The sequence below is a fragment of the Heptranchias perlo genome, unplaced genomic scaffold (assembly GCF_035084215.1).
Source record: "Heptranchias perlo isolate sHepPer1 unplaced genomic scaffold, sHepPer1.hap1 HAP1_SCAFFOLD_56, whole genome shotgun sequence".
Lineage (NCBI taxonomy): Eukaryota > Metazoa > Chordata > Chondrichthyes > Hexanchiformes > Hexanchidae > Heptranchias > Heptranchias perlo.
In genome coordinates this window covers 4,892,722-4,906,798 of record NW_027139581.1, presented here as the reverse complement: position 1 = coordinate 4,906,798, position 14,077 = coordinate 4,892,722, and the positions used below count along the sequence as shown (strand labels likewise).

At 45.1% G+C, this 14,077-nt stretch overlaps 1 non-coding gene across 1 annotated transcript; it reads right to left on the bottom strand.

Moving 5' to 3' along the window:
* Positions 1-4,125: 4,125 nt before the first annotated feature.
* trnal-uaa (transfer RNA leucine (anticodon UAA)) lies at positions 4,126-4,208 on the bottom strand. The gene has a single exon. It is a non-coding gene; the product is annotated as a tRNA-Leu (tRNA).
* Between the last annotated feature and the right edge of the window lie 9,869 nt (positions 4,209-14,077).

The window sequence follows — 14,077 nt, the reverse complement described above, 5'->3', positions numbered from 1 at the left end:
ACAGGACATTGCCCATATTGGACGGAACATTGCCAAGCTGGCCCATACTGGTCAGAACTTTGTCCAGCTGCCCCATACGGGACAGAACATTGCCCAGCTGGCCCGACTGGACAGAACATTGCCCAGCTGACCCATATTGGGCAGAACAATGCCCAGCTGGCCCATACTGGACAGAACATTACCAAGCTGACCCATACTGGACAGAACATTGGCCAGCTGCTCCATACTGGACAGAACATTGCCCAGCTGGCCCATACTGAACAGAACATTGCCCAGCTGGCCCACACTGGACAGAACATTGCCCAGCTGACAAATATTCACCAGGCTCTCGTACATTTCATGGAGGTGAATGCGAGTACGGCTGTGCTGCACCTGAAGCCCGTGACACCCCCCGTGCCACCTCCTGCCGCAGACAGATTGCAGGCCCAAGAGCCAGGAGCTATTCCTGCACCTAACGCTGCTTTTACTCATGTCCCCGTGGAACAGCAGCACCCCAGCTCCGAACTCCCTGATTACAGCCATTTTGTAAGACACAGATTTCGTGCCCTTGGCTCAAGAGGGGCTCGATCACAGGGTGGGATGGGGGCCAGGAGGAAATAGGATGCTCCTCGAGCACAGAGTTCACGTCCTCTTGTTCAGAGTGTCACAGCGACCCTCGAGCATGCCGCAAGGGGGCGTCTGTAAATCATATTGCTGTTTGTTCGGTTGATGTTTTGGTTGTTTGTTTTTATTCGCTTGTTGATATTTTGTTATGTGATGAATCTCTTCTGATTGTTTGTGTGATAATTTTTGTTGCTGCTGCTGCTGCCCTTCAAACTTAATCAGAAGTCATTTGTAATTGTTCGAAGATTTTCTGAATATAAACCATGTTAACATCACAAATGCTTTCAAACAACAAAATTAATAAGTTAACCTAATTTTTATTTAAAGTTTTGCACTACACACCTCAATGTTCACAATAAAGTTTTGCAACAACTAAATACCTCAAAATGTTAATGTAAAGTTTTGCACTAATTTTTTGATGCTGCAATTAAAGCTCACTGTTTCACTTTCAATCTTGCTTGTCCTGTTATCTGCTTTCCTGGGAGGGGGCGGGGAGGCAATTACCCATTTTCATCGATGTCAAAAAGCATCAGCCACTGGGTGCTCTCTCGCTGCCCTGTCTCCTGCAGCCACGGTTTCCCCGGGGGTGGGGATGGGGGAACCAACAATGGCCCCAGCAACATCCGGGTTGTCATCCTGCATCTCATCCATTCCCAGAGGCATCTCGTCTTCCTGGTCAAAGGTCAGTCCTTCCCGCAGTGTAAAGTTGTGCAATGCGCATCAGACAACCACAACCCTGGACATCTTGAGAGGTGAGTACGGCAAAGTTCCCCCGACCTGTCCAAGTATCGAAAGCGTGATTTCAGCTCCCAGATTCTCCTCCACACTACTTGGCGCGAGCTCACGTGGGCACGGTTGTTCCTCTCCTGAGCTGCACTATTGGTCCTGCGGTCGGGTGTCATCAGCCACGGCTTCAGCGGGTAGCCCTTGTCACCTGATATCCATCCAGATCCTTGCTGCTCTCCGGTGAAGGTATCATTGCAAGTCTGAGTGGCGAAGGACGAAGGCATCATGGGCACTTCCCTTCTGATCTGTATTTACATTCATGATCCACAGGTCGGCATCGCAAAGGATCCTCACATTTAACCAATTTGTGGTTGTCTGATGCGCATTGCACAACTTTACACTGCGGGAAGGACTGACCTTTGACCAGGAAGACGAGATGCCGCTGGGAATGGACCCCTTCCTGTTGATTTAAGTGACAGGTGCCTCATTGGGTGTCTTCCATGTCACATGGAATCCGTCGACAGCCCCCTGTAATCTGGGAATCCAGCGATCCTGTGGAACGCGGTAAACCTTTCCCTTTGAGAATCCAGCGATCCTGTGGAACGCCGTAGACCTCTCCCTTTGAGAATCCAGCGATCCTGTGGAACGCCGTAGACCTCTCCCTTTGGGGAATCCAGAGATCCTGTGGAACACGGTAGATCGCTCCCTTTGGGGAATCCAGCGATTGTGTGGAACGCGGTAGACATCTCCCATTGGGGAATCCAGCGATCCTGTGGAACACGGTCGACCTCTCCCTTTACCGCGCTGGGGACATGTCAAGTTTGATCAACTGGGAAACCGCGCGGAATATCGCGCCCGTGACCTCATCAATCCACTCTCACAGGACTCTGGGTGATTGTATATCTGTGACCTGAAGAATACAGACTCCCGCGGGGCTCTGGGTAATGGTGTGTCTGCGACCTGATGAATTCAGACTCTCACAGGGCTCTGGGTGATGGTGTGTCTGTGACCTGATGAATTCAGACTCCCGCGGGGCTCTGGGTAATGGTGTGTCTGTGACCTGATGAATTCAGACTCTCACAGTCCTCTGTGTAATGGTGTGTCTGTGACCTGATGAATTCAGACTCTCACAGGGCTCTGGGTAATGGTGTGTCTATGACCTGATGAATTCAGACTCTCACAGGGCTCTGGGTAATGGTGTGTCTGTGACCTGATGAATTCAGACTCTCACAGGGCTCTGGGTAATGGTGTGTCTATGACCTGATGAATTCAGACTCTCACAGGGCTCTGGGTAATGGTGTGTCTGTGACCTGATGAATTCAGACTCTCACAGGGCTCTGGGTGATGTTGTGTCTGTGACCTGATGAATTCAGACTCTCACAGGGCTCTGGGAGATGGTGTATCCGTGACCTGATGAATTCAGACTCTCACATGGCTCTGGGTGATGTTGCACATGTCACCAGGGCCTGACTGAAATGACCCACATGCCACTGACGAGGCCCTGCAGGAAGTAGAAGGTGGCTGAAGGTCCTCTTGTAACATCTCACAGAGGCGGCCGATTGCCTCCTTACTGAAACGAAGTCTTCACACAGATATCTCTTCCGATAATAATGTGCTTTCAAAAGGCTTTTGATAAAGTGCCGCATGGTAGGCTTATCATCAGGATTGCGGCCCCTGGAATAAAGAGAGCAGTAGCAACATGGATACAGAATTGACTAAGGGACAGGAAAGAGAGATAACTGGTGAACGGTTGTTTTTCACACTGGAAGGAGGTGTCCAATGGCGTTCCCCAGGGGTCGGTGCTGGGACCACTGCTTTTCTTGATATATATTAATGACTTGGACTTGGATGTCCAGGGCACAATTTGTAAATTTGCAGATAACACAAAACTTGAAGGAGTCGTAAAGAGTGCGGAGGATAGTGATAGACTTCAAGGGAATATGGACTGGCTGGTGGAATGGGCGGATACATGGCAGGTGAAATTTAACGCAGAATAATACGAAGTCATACATTTTGGTCGGAAGAATGAGATGAGGCAATATAACTTAGAGGCCAAAAGTCTAAAGGGGGTGCAGGAGCAGAGAGATCTGGGGGTGTATGCGCACAAATCGTTGAAGGTGGCAGGGCAGGTTGAGAAAGTGGTTAAAAAAGCATACGGGATCTTTGGCTTTTTTAATCGAGGCACGGAGTACAAAAGTATGGAAGTCATGACAAAGCTTTATAAAACACTGGTTCGGCCTCAACTGGAGTATTGTGTCCAGTTCTGGGCACCGCACTTTAGGAAAGATGTGAAGGCCTTCGAGAGGGTGCAGAAGAGATTTATTAGAATGATTCCAGTGATGAGGGTATTTAGTTACGTGGATAGACTGGAGAAGCTGGGGTTGTTCTCCTTGGAACAGAGACGGTTGAGGGGAGATTCGATGGAGATCATCAAAATCATGAAAGTTCTGGACAGAGTGGATAGAGAGAAACTGTTCCCATTGGCGGAAGGGACAAGAACCAGAGGACATCGATTTAAGGTGATTGGCAGAAGAACCAAAGGTGACATGAGGAAAATGCACTGCCCGAGGGGGTGGTGGCGGCAGATTCAATCATGGCTTTCAAAACGGAACAGGATATGTACTTGAAAGGAAAAAAATATCAGGGCTGCGGGGATTGGGACGAGCTGGAATGCTCTTGCATGGAGCCGGCACGGACCGAATGGCCGAATCGCCTCCTTCCGTGCTGTCTCCTTTCCATGTTTCTCTCATTCAAATGGAAGAGGAGTGACAATGAGCAGTATCAAAATGGAGCAACTACCAGGAGTGGGGTTCGAACCCACGCGGGTATAAACCCATTGGATCTTAAGTCCAACGCCTTAACCACTCGGCCATCCTGGTCTCTTCACAGTTTGGTGTGGTGTGTAATATTCTTGAGTCTCACTGCTTCATTTTCATTGTCAGTCAAAGTCCAGGATGAAATGATGTGTGGAGCGGGGAATGTGTGACAGAGAGAAACTCTGAGAAGCGTTGAAGAAGTGACACACACCCTCAGACACAAGACACACACACACACACACAGCCAGGTACACCTCTATGTGTGAGTGTGTGATGTGTCTGAAAGTTTGTTGAACTTTCCACGGGCCACTGTTGAAAGATGACTTACCGTTCACATTTCCATCTCTCTGTTAGTTAAGATCCAGAATAAAGTGATGTGAGGTGCGAGGAAAAGAGTGATAAAGAGAGACACTCAGAAAGAGAGAGAGACACTGGGACAGAAAGAGACTCTCTCGGTCTGTCTGAGTCTGTTTCAGTCTCTCTCCCTCCATCTGTCCAATACCCGCAGATTTGAGAATCACAGGGTCAAAGAAGGAAACAGATTGGAACACATTGAGCCTGTGTCCTGTTTCAAAACCGACTCCCAGGAAAACGGCTCCGGTAGAATCGTTAAATGGTCAAAGTTTTTCCGGCGAGTTTGACCTCCTCCCTGAGATGGGGAGACACGGGGACGTGGGGCGATTAAAAGGCTTCAGAAAAATCATTTCGAATTGGATATTCTCCATCGTGGTGAGATATCCCTCCTTATCCAGGGATTTAGCTCCCCGACGGGGAGGGAACATTTTTAAGAGGCCGACTACAATTTTTAATCCTTTGCCTCGCTTCTTCTTCAAAAACGACAGAGAGAAATAGAGCAGAAAAAGAATGAAACAGGTGATTATCATTTTCAGAATATTATTGAGCGGCGACTGTTTGGGGACTGAATTCTTGGGGCCCGTCTGTTGCAGAGCACAAATGTGTTCCGAACTGTTTCCTTCTTGGACCCTGTGATTCTCAGAGAGAGACAGAGGGAGAGAGAGAGAGAGAGAAAGGGGGAGAGAGAGAGACAGAGAGAGAGAGACAAAGACTGATCCTGAGAGATTTAACGATTAAGCCTCTGTTTGCAATGTACCTGTATGTGTGTGTCTCACTTTTTCTAACGTTTTCTGAGTGAGTCTCTGTTTCTCTGTCTTTCTCTCTCTGTCACTCTCTCCCGCTCTCCCCACATCACTTTATTCTCGACCTTGACGAACAGAAAGATGGAAATGTGAAAGGTGAGTTTTCTTTTAACAGTGGCCCGTGGAAACCAGGGTTCAATTTCCCGTCTGGGAGGTTACAGTTTTATTGCCTTTAAAAGCTTCACTTTCATTCCTCTTGCAATTTATCTCCAAGTGGAGGTTTACCAGAAAGATCCCACATACAACAATGAAATGGATGGCCAGTTAATCTGCGTTTTGGTGGTGTTAGTTGAGGGAGGAAGGATAATTTCCTTAATAATGGATTCTAGCATTTTCATTTTAGACACACACATACACAGCCAGGTACACACGCAGACACTGATATACAAACAGATACACACACACAGGTACACACACAGAGAGACAGACACGTACGTGTAGATTGAAAAACAGAGATGAAAGGTCATCAAATAAATGGTTAAAATAGATTCACTGAACTTTCAAGCGTGTCTAACGACATCTTGGGTGAGTGTCCATTATGGATTTGTACCGATTCCTCGGTCGTCTATATCCCCGCTTATCACGAGGGAAACCTGGGTTCAATTTTTCGACGGGGAGGTTATAAATGTGCTGCCTTTAAAAGCTTCACGTTCATTTCTCTTGCAGTTTTCTGAGTGCTTCTCTCTCGTTCTCGCTGTCACTCATTCCCCCGCTCCCAACAGCGTTTTACTCAGGACCTCTGACTCACAAAGTAGGTTAGTAAGTTTGCAGATGACACCAAGATTGGTGGCATCGTGGACAGTGAAGAAGGTTATCTAGAATTGCAACGGGATCTTGATAAATTGGGCCAGTGGGCCGATGAATGGCAGATGGAGTTTAATTTAGATAAATGTGAGGTGATGCTTTTTGGTAGATCGAATCGGGCCAGGACCTACTCCGTTAATGGTAGGGCGTTGGGGAGAGTTATAGAACAAAGAGATCTAGGAGTACAGGTTCATAGCTCTTGAAAGTGGAGTCACAGGTGGATAGGGTGGTGAAGAAGGCATTCGGCATGCTTGGTTTCATTGGTCAGAACATTGAATGCAGGAGTTGGGATGTCTTGTTGAAGTTGTACAGGGCATTGGTGAGGCCACACTTGGAATACTGTGTACAGTTCTGGTCACCCTATTATAGAAAGGATATTATTAAACTAGAAAGAGTGCAGAAAAGATTTACGAGGATGCTACCGGGACTTGATGGTTGACTTATAGGGAGAGGTTAGACAGACTGGGACTTTTTTCCCTGGAGAGTAAGAGGTTAAGGGGTGATCTTATAGAAGTCTATAAAATAATGAGGGTCATAGATAAGGTAGATAGTCAAAATCTTTTCCCAAAGGTAGGGGAGTCGACAACGAGGGGGCTTAGATTTAAGGTGAGAGGGGAGAGATACAAAAGGGTCCAGAGGGGCAATTTTTTCACTCAAAGGGTGGTGAGTGTCTGGAACGAGCTGCCAGAGGCAGTAGTAGAGGCGGGTACAATTTTGTCTTTTAAAAAGCATTTGGACAGTTACATGGGTAACATGGGTATAGACGGATATGGGCCAAGTGCAGGCAATTGGGACTAGCTTAGTGGTATAAACTGGGCGACATGGACATGTTGGGCCGAAGGGCCTGTTTCCATGTTGTAACTTCTATGATTCTATGATTCTATAAAGTGATGGAAAATGACACAGAGCCGCAGAACTGGTCCAGTTATCAGCCGTCGCTCAGTGGGCAGCACTCTCGGCAGCGAGCACACAATCTGCTGAAAGAAGGCTTGTCTTTCACATTTCTATCTCTTTGTCAGTAAAGATGAAATGATGTGCGGAGCGGGGGAAAGAGTGACAGAGAGAAAGAAAGAGAGAGAGACACTCTGAAAAGCTTTGAAGAAGTGAGACACACCCAGATAGACACACAGCCATCATAGAATCTTAGAAAATTTGCGGCACAGAAGGAGGCCATTCGGCCCATCGTGTCCGCGCCATCTGAGAAATGAGCAACCCAGCCGAATCCAACTTTCCCGCATTTGGCCGGTAGCCCTGCAGGTCACGGCTCTTCAGGTGCGCATTCAGGTATTTTTAAAAATGAGTTGAGGGTTTCTGCCTCTATCACCCTCCAAGGCAGTGAGTTCCAGATCCCCACCACATTCTGGGTGAAAAAATGTTTCTACATTTCCGCTAATCCTTCTACCAATCACTTTAAATCTCTGCTGCCTTGTTATTGAAGCCTCCGCTAAGGGAAATAGGTCCTTCCTATCCACTCTATCTAGGTCCCTCATAATTTTGTACACCTCAATCAAATCACCCCTCAGCCTCCTCTGTTCCAAGGAAAACAACTCCAAACTATCCAATCTGTCTTCATAGCTAAAATGCTCTAGTCCAGGCAGCATCCTAATAAATCTCCTCTGCACCCTGTCTATTGTAATTACATCCTTCATTTAATGTGGTGACCAGAACTGTGCGCAGTACTCAAGCTGTGGCCTAACTCGTATTTTATACAGTTCTGGCATAACCTCCCTGCTTTTATATTCTATGCCTCGGCTAATAAATTGTAAACAATTTTACAACACCAAGTTATAGTCCAGCAATTTTATTTTAAATTCACAAGCTTTCGGGTAATAAAGGAAAGTATCCCGTCTGCCTTCTTAACCACCTTATCTACCTGTCCTGCTATCTTCAGGAATCGGTGGACATGCACTTCAAAGTCCCTCAATTCCTCTACACCTTTCAGTATCCTCCCATTTATTGTGTATTCCCTTGCCTTGTTTGCTTTCCCCAATTGCATTACCTTTACACTTCCCTGGATTGAGCTCCATTTGCCACTTATCTGCCCATCTGACCAGTCCATTGATATCTTCCTGCTTTCGTTTTCCAAACTTCACTGGATACAACCATATTGCCAGAGGATTGGAGGACTGCTAATGTTGCACTGTTGTTTGAAAAGGGACCGAAAGATAGGCCAGTCATTCTCACCTCGGTGGTGGGCAAATTATCGGAATCAATTCTGAAGGACAGGATAAACTGTCATTTAAAAGGCACGGACTAATCAAGGACAGTCAGCACGGATTTGTTAAGGGGAGGTTGCGTCTGACTGACTTGAATGAATTTTTCGAGGAGGTGACAGGGAGGATCGATGAGGGTAGCGCAATTGATGTAGTCTACATGGATTTTAGCAAGGCTATTGACAAGGTCCCACATGGAAGATTGGTCAAAAAAGTAAAGGCCCATGGGTTCCAAGGGAATGTGGCAAATTGGATCCAAAATTGGCTCAGTTGCAGGGAGGAAAGGGTTAACGTCGACGGGTGTTTTTGTGACTGGAAGGCTTTTTCCAGTGGGGTGCCGCAGGGCTCCTGTATTAGGCTCTTTGCTTTTTCTGGTTTACATTAACGATTTGGGCTTAAACGTAGGGGGCATGATTAAGAAATTTGCGGATGACACAAAGATAAGCCGTGCGGTTGACAGTGAGGAAGAAAGCTATAGACTGCAGGAAGATATCAATGGATGGTCAGATGGGCAGAAAAGTGGCAAATAGAATTCAATCCGGAGAATTGTGAGGTAATGCATTTGGAAAGGGCAAACAAGGCAAGGGAGTACACAATAAATAGGATGATACTGAGAGGTGCAGAGGAATTGAGGGACCTTGGAGTGCATGTCCACAGATCTCTGAAGGTGGCAGGACAGGTGGATATAGTGGTTAAAAAGACATACGGAATGCTTACCTTTATTAGCCGAGGCATAGAATGCAAAATCATGGATGTTATGGTAGAACTGTATAAAACACTAGTTAGGCCACAGCTTGAGTACTGCGCACAGTTCTGGTCACCAAATTACAGGAAGGATGGAATTGCACTAGAGAGGGTGCAGAGGAGATTTAGTAGGATGTTGCCAGGATTGGAGAATTTTAGCTCTGATGACAGATTGGACAGGCTGGGGTTGTTTTCCTTGGAACAGAGGACGCTGAGGGTTGATTTGATTGAGGTGTACAAAATTATGAGGGGCCGAGAAAGAGTGGATAGGAAGGACCTATTTCCCTCAGCGGAGGCGTCAATAAGCAAGGAGCATAGATTTAAAGTGATTGGTATTACTTTTAGGATTAGAGCGGAAATGAGGAAAAAAAATTCACCCAGAGGTTGGTGGGGGTCTCGAACTCACTACCTGAAAGAGTTGTTTGAGGCAGAAACCCTTAACTCATTTCAACAATACCTGGATGTGCACCTGCAGAGCTGCGGACCAAATGCGGGAAAGTGGGATTAGGCCGGGTGTCTCGGTTCTCAGCCAGCGCAGACAGGAAAGGCCGAATGGCCTCCTTCTGTGCCATAAATTTTCAATGCTTCTATAAACAATAAAATGTATTGAGATATTGGAGCAGACTGTAAATATTGTATTGGACATTGAAATTCCTCCAAAGCCGATGAATGAGATGAAGTGATAAAATAATGGGGTAACACTGGAACATAACAGGGGGTTGAAATTAAAGTAAAGAGGGGCATAGATATTTGGATTTTCAATGTGCAGGGTTAGGTTCCTTTGAGTTAAAAATTAAATTGGGCTGGGGGGAAATAATACTCAGCAAAAAATTATCCATAAGGTGGATATTAGCAACAGGATAACTGGAGAATCTTTAAAGTCCATGACTTCTTGATAATATGGCACACCTTAGTTTCCTGTACAGGGTATTATGATTTTCTTTGTCTATATCATAATGTATAATATTAACCAAATGAAACTTGGAGCAATATGTACATGTCTTTCTGTGCTTATGTAAATCTGATGATGATAAAATATAAACTCAGGATGATCTTAGGCAGCCAAGGAGAAAGTTGAGGGTTAAAGTGAAAATTGAACCAGAGTGGTTTCACTCAGGTTCAAGAGGAGGGACTTTAAGAATATGGTTTAAAACTAGTTAAGTGTCCCACCTCGCATAGCTCGCATAATGCCCGAGACATTTAGCAAGAGGGTGATGTTGAGGGGGGCATGGTTCAGCATCTCAAGAGATGTGGTAACCAAAGACCTCCGCATTCCTCAGAGGAACAAATAGCTTGTAAACAGCGATAAAGGTTAATAACTAGTCATATCAGAATCACGTGGAAGTAATTATTGGAGGATTAAAAACCCCTTTGTTGCCACAGTAACAGAAAAATCTGCTAATATTGTGTATCATTTGTCGTTCGGGTTCTAATTATTTGTGGTGCATTGACCACATTAAACAGCTGACTGTTCGCAAACTTGGCGCCCGATTTGACCCTCAGCTGAGCTTCCAACCTCATGTCGTCTTCATCACCAAGACCGCCTACTTCCACTTCCGTCACATCGCCCGTCTCCGCCCTTGCCTCAGCTAACCATGTCTTTGTTACCAATAGACTCAACTATTCCATTGATCTCCTGGATTATCTCGCACGTTGCACCCTCTGTAAACTTGAGCTCATCCAAAACTTTGTTGCCCATAACCTATCTCGCACCAAGTCCCGTTCACCCATCACCCCTGTACTCGCTGACCCACATTGGCTCCCAATCCAACAATGCTTCTATGGCCTCACCCCTCCCTTTGTTTGTAACTTCCTCCAGCCCGAAAATCTCCTGGGATCTCTGTTCCTCTTGCGCATCCCCGATTTTAATCGCTCCACCATTGGCGGCCGTACCTTCGGCTGTCTACGCCCTACACTGTGGAGTTCTCTCCCTAAACCTCTCTGCGTCTCTATCTCTCTCTCCTCCTTTAAGATGCTCCTTAAAACCTTCCTCTTTGATTAAGCTTTTGGTCACCTGTCCTGATATCTCCTTATGTGTCTTGGTGTCAAGTTGTGTTTGATAATCGCTTCTGTGAAGCGCCTTGTGGCGTTTTATTGCGTTAAAGGCGCCATATAAATGCAAGATGTTGTTGTTTGTATTGTTAACAGAATTTAGCATGTGACTGCGGCGGACCATAACGTGAGAGGAGACTGCGAGGTGCGCCTGGTGACTGCACAGTCATTTCGCCTCTGGAGCTTGACATGAAAAGATAGAGGTCGCTTTTCTCTGATGGGACACTAGGTGGCGCAGTGGGTCCTTAACTGAAGGGTCCTGGGTTCAAACACAACCGAAACAGGACGGATGCAAAATATCTGTCAGGGAAAAAGAATTGATATCGGCAAAATGTAACAATGTGGCTTAATCTTGGAGAAAGAAATTCAGCAAAGTCCAAATTAGTCCATTTGTCATTCAAGATTTATTAACAATTTAAAAGTTTACAATTTACAAAGAAGTTTTAAAAAGTTAACACGAACTGAATGTAACAACTCAGTGTCACATTGAGAATAGAACAGAGCCGGTCTGAGCTGCCAGCTGTCTGCACAACTGCAACAGACAGCAGAGAAGGAAAACAGAGGCTCAACATAAAGGGAAGGAAACAATTGTGGATAAGAAATGAGAAAAAATATTTATTTACACATGAATTATTAAAACAAAGGTGAAAGGGGACTCAAACTCTAAGAATCATTTACATTATAGCGATGGTTATCTCACACATTAATAAACATTTCAATCAGAAAGACGGAAATCCCGTTGATGTTTTTCTCAGCTATAGATGTCGATATATTAACTGACGGCGTTTCACTTTGAGATGTTAATAAACAGATGTGCAAAATCCGAAATTCAACCGATCACTTTACCTGTAAAAGAGGGATAAAAGAATGAAGCAGATATTTAGTGGTCCGTGCATTTATCTCAGGGTTTTTATGAATGAAACTTTTAGAGGCTTTTCAAACCGCTTCATTCAGATCAAAGTGTCACTGGATTGAATCTTCTCACCTTCACCAGAGTGACGACAGCGCTGTAGAAAATGCTCAGGAAGAACAGAATGATGAATGTGGAAGCGGTTGTCCAGATGTTGCCGCTCTCTTCCTCATAGTCTTCGACCCAGACCTGGTTTATGGAATCTACGGGGATGGAGAGGAGGAAATATATTCAGATCGTTTATTAAACCAGGATATATTATTATTATTTGTTTCTTTCTTTCCTCACTGTATTATTTTGGTCTCTAATTTAATTTCCAAGGTGTATCTTTTGTTCAGTTAATCCCGCTCAGTAATCTGTCTCTGTTCCTAACTTCACAGCCTCGCTTCCTTTATGATCCTCATACATTCCGTGTTGGTAAAGGTGATTTTTTTTCTTAATTGTCAGACACTAATGTATTTTCAATCGATTTCGTAGATCGATCATTCGGGGATATTATGGTGAGATATCGAGGGATGTTCAGTGATTTATGTCGATTATTTTATCGATAGGTTTCGATATCTCCTATTTGACGGCTGGCATGGTGCTGGGTAAGAGATCGGATGTTAGTTCCAATCTTGGTCGTTTATTTGTGATGGAAATACTTTGAACATTATCTATCTGTATCAGTTTCCAACTGAGATCATTGCTTCAGTGCATGTATAGGGAGCAGGAAGATGTTATGGTATCAAAGTTTCTCAGAATACCAAGAACTGGGTTTTAGAAAATCGGTCCATTTAGTATATTTTCAACGATCAGTTCAGTGAGATTAGTTAGTTTTCCCACTTCAGGATATGAACGTGGCTTTTCACGGCTGTCAGAAATTCTGACAGCTGTGGGCACGGCCTGTGACAATGAACGACCACCTGCTCTGGAATATTGATCTCCAGCGGTTTCTAATGTGCTCTGTTTCAGGGACAAAGTGTGGGTGCAATCGTTATCACCTCAAAGACTAGGTCAATGTAATTTAGATTATTGACGCCACACCTCTCATCTCAAGTTTAGTCAGGCAATGTTTTCTCAATACCCCTGAATAGATATTTTTATTCATAAATATTTATTTAATACGTTGATTTATTTGATGTAAAGCGACGTTTATATTTGCAGACCATGTGGTTCTGTTATTTAGAAACTGACCGCCCGCTGGTCCCGGGGGTTCGTGTACAACAGAAGGGCAGTGTCTGTCTCTCTTTCATGAGGACAGGAGAGATGGTCTGTGCCGACCAATGCCCTTCCGTCACTACTGCCTGGATTCAATGCAGTGAAGATAGAAATGCAACATTTTATTGGATAGAAATTACCCACTGAATGTTGTTTTAATGGTCTTCTATTAAATTAGTTGGAGTGGCCTCACACTAGTTCCCAACGGGCATCATCTAACAGCTCAAAACTGGCTTCAATCGGAAGAAATCGGTGTAATGACGAAGAGAAGCCGCAATGTATTGTTTTTGTGGGAATTGGAAACAGCCATTGTATTGTGTTTGGAAGCGGTTTTCTTATGTTCGGGTTAAGGGGTCTGGTATTGGAAGCACCTTTAGTCTGCATTTAGCATGTGCTGTAAATAAGCTCGAAGGGCGGAATATCGAAGGTTAACGGGTGATTTGAATGAGATTTTTAGGATTTTGAAAGGAATTGATGGGGTCGATAGAGAGAAACTTTTCCCGCTGGCGGGGGAGTCTAGGACAAGGGGACATAACCTTAAAATCAGAGCCAGGCCATTCGGGAGAGACGTTAGGAAACATTTCTTCACACACCGGGTGGGAGAAGTGTGGAATTCTCTCCCACAAAAAGCAGTCGATGCTCAATTAATAATTTTAAAGCTGATTTATTTTTGCTAACCAAGGGTATTAAGGGATCTGGAGCCAAGGCGGGTGGATGGAGTTAGGATACAGATCAGCCATGATCTCAATGAATGGCGGAACAGGCTCGAGGGGCTGAATGGCCTCCTCCTGTTCTTGCGTTTCAACGGAATGTTGGCGCATTGGGTCTCCAAAGGGAACATATCCTGCTCCC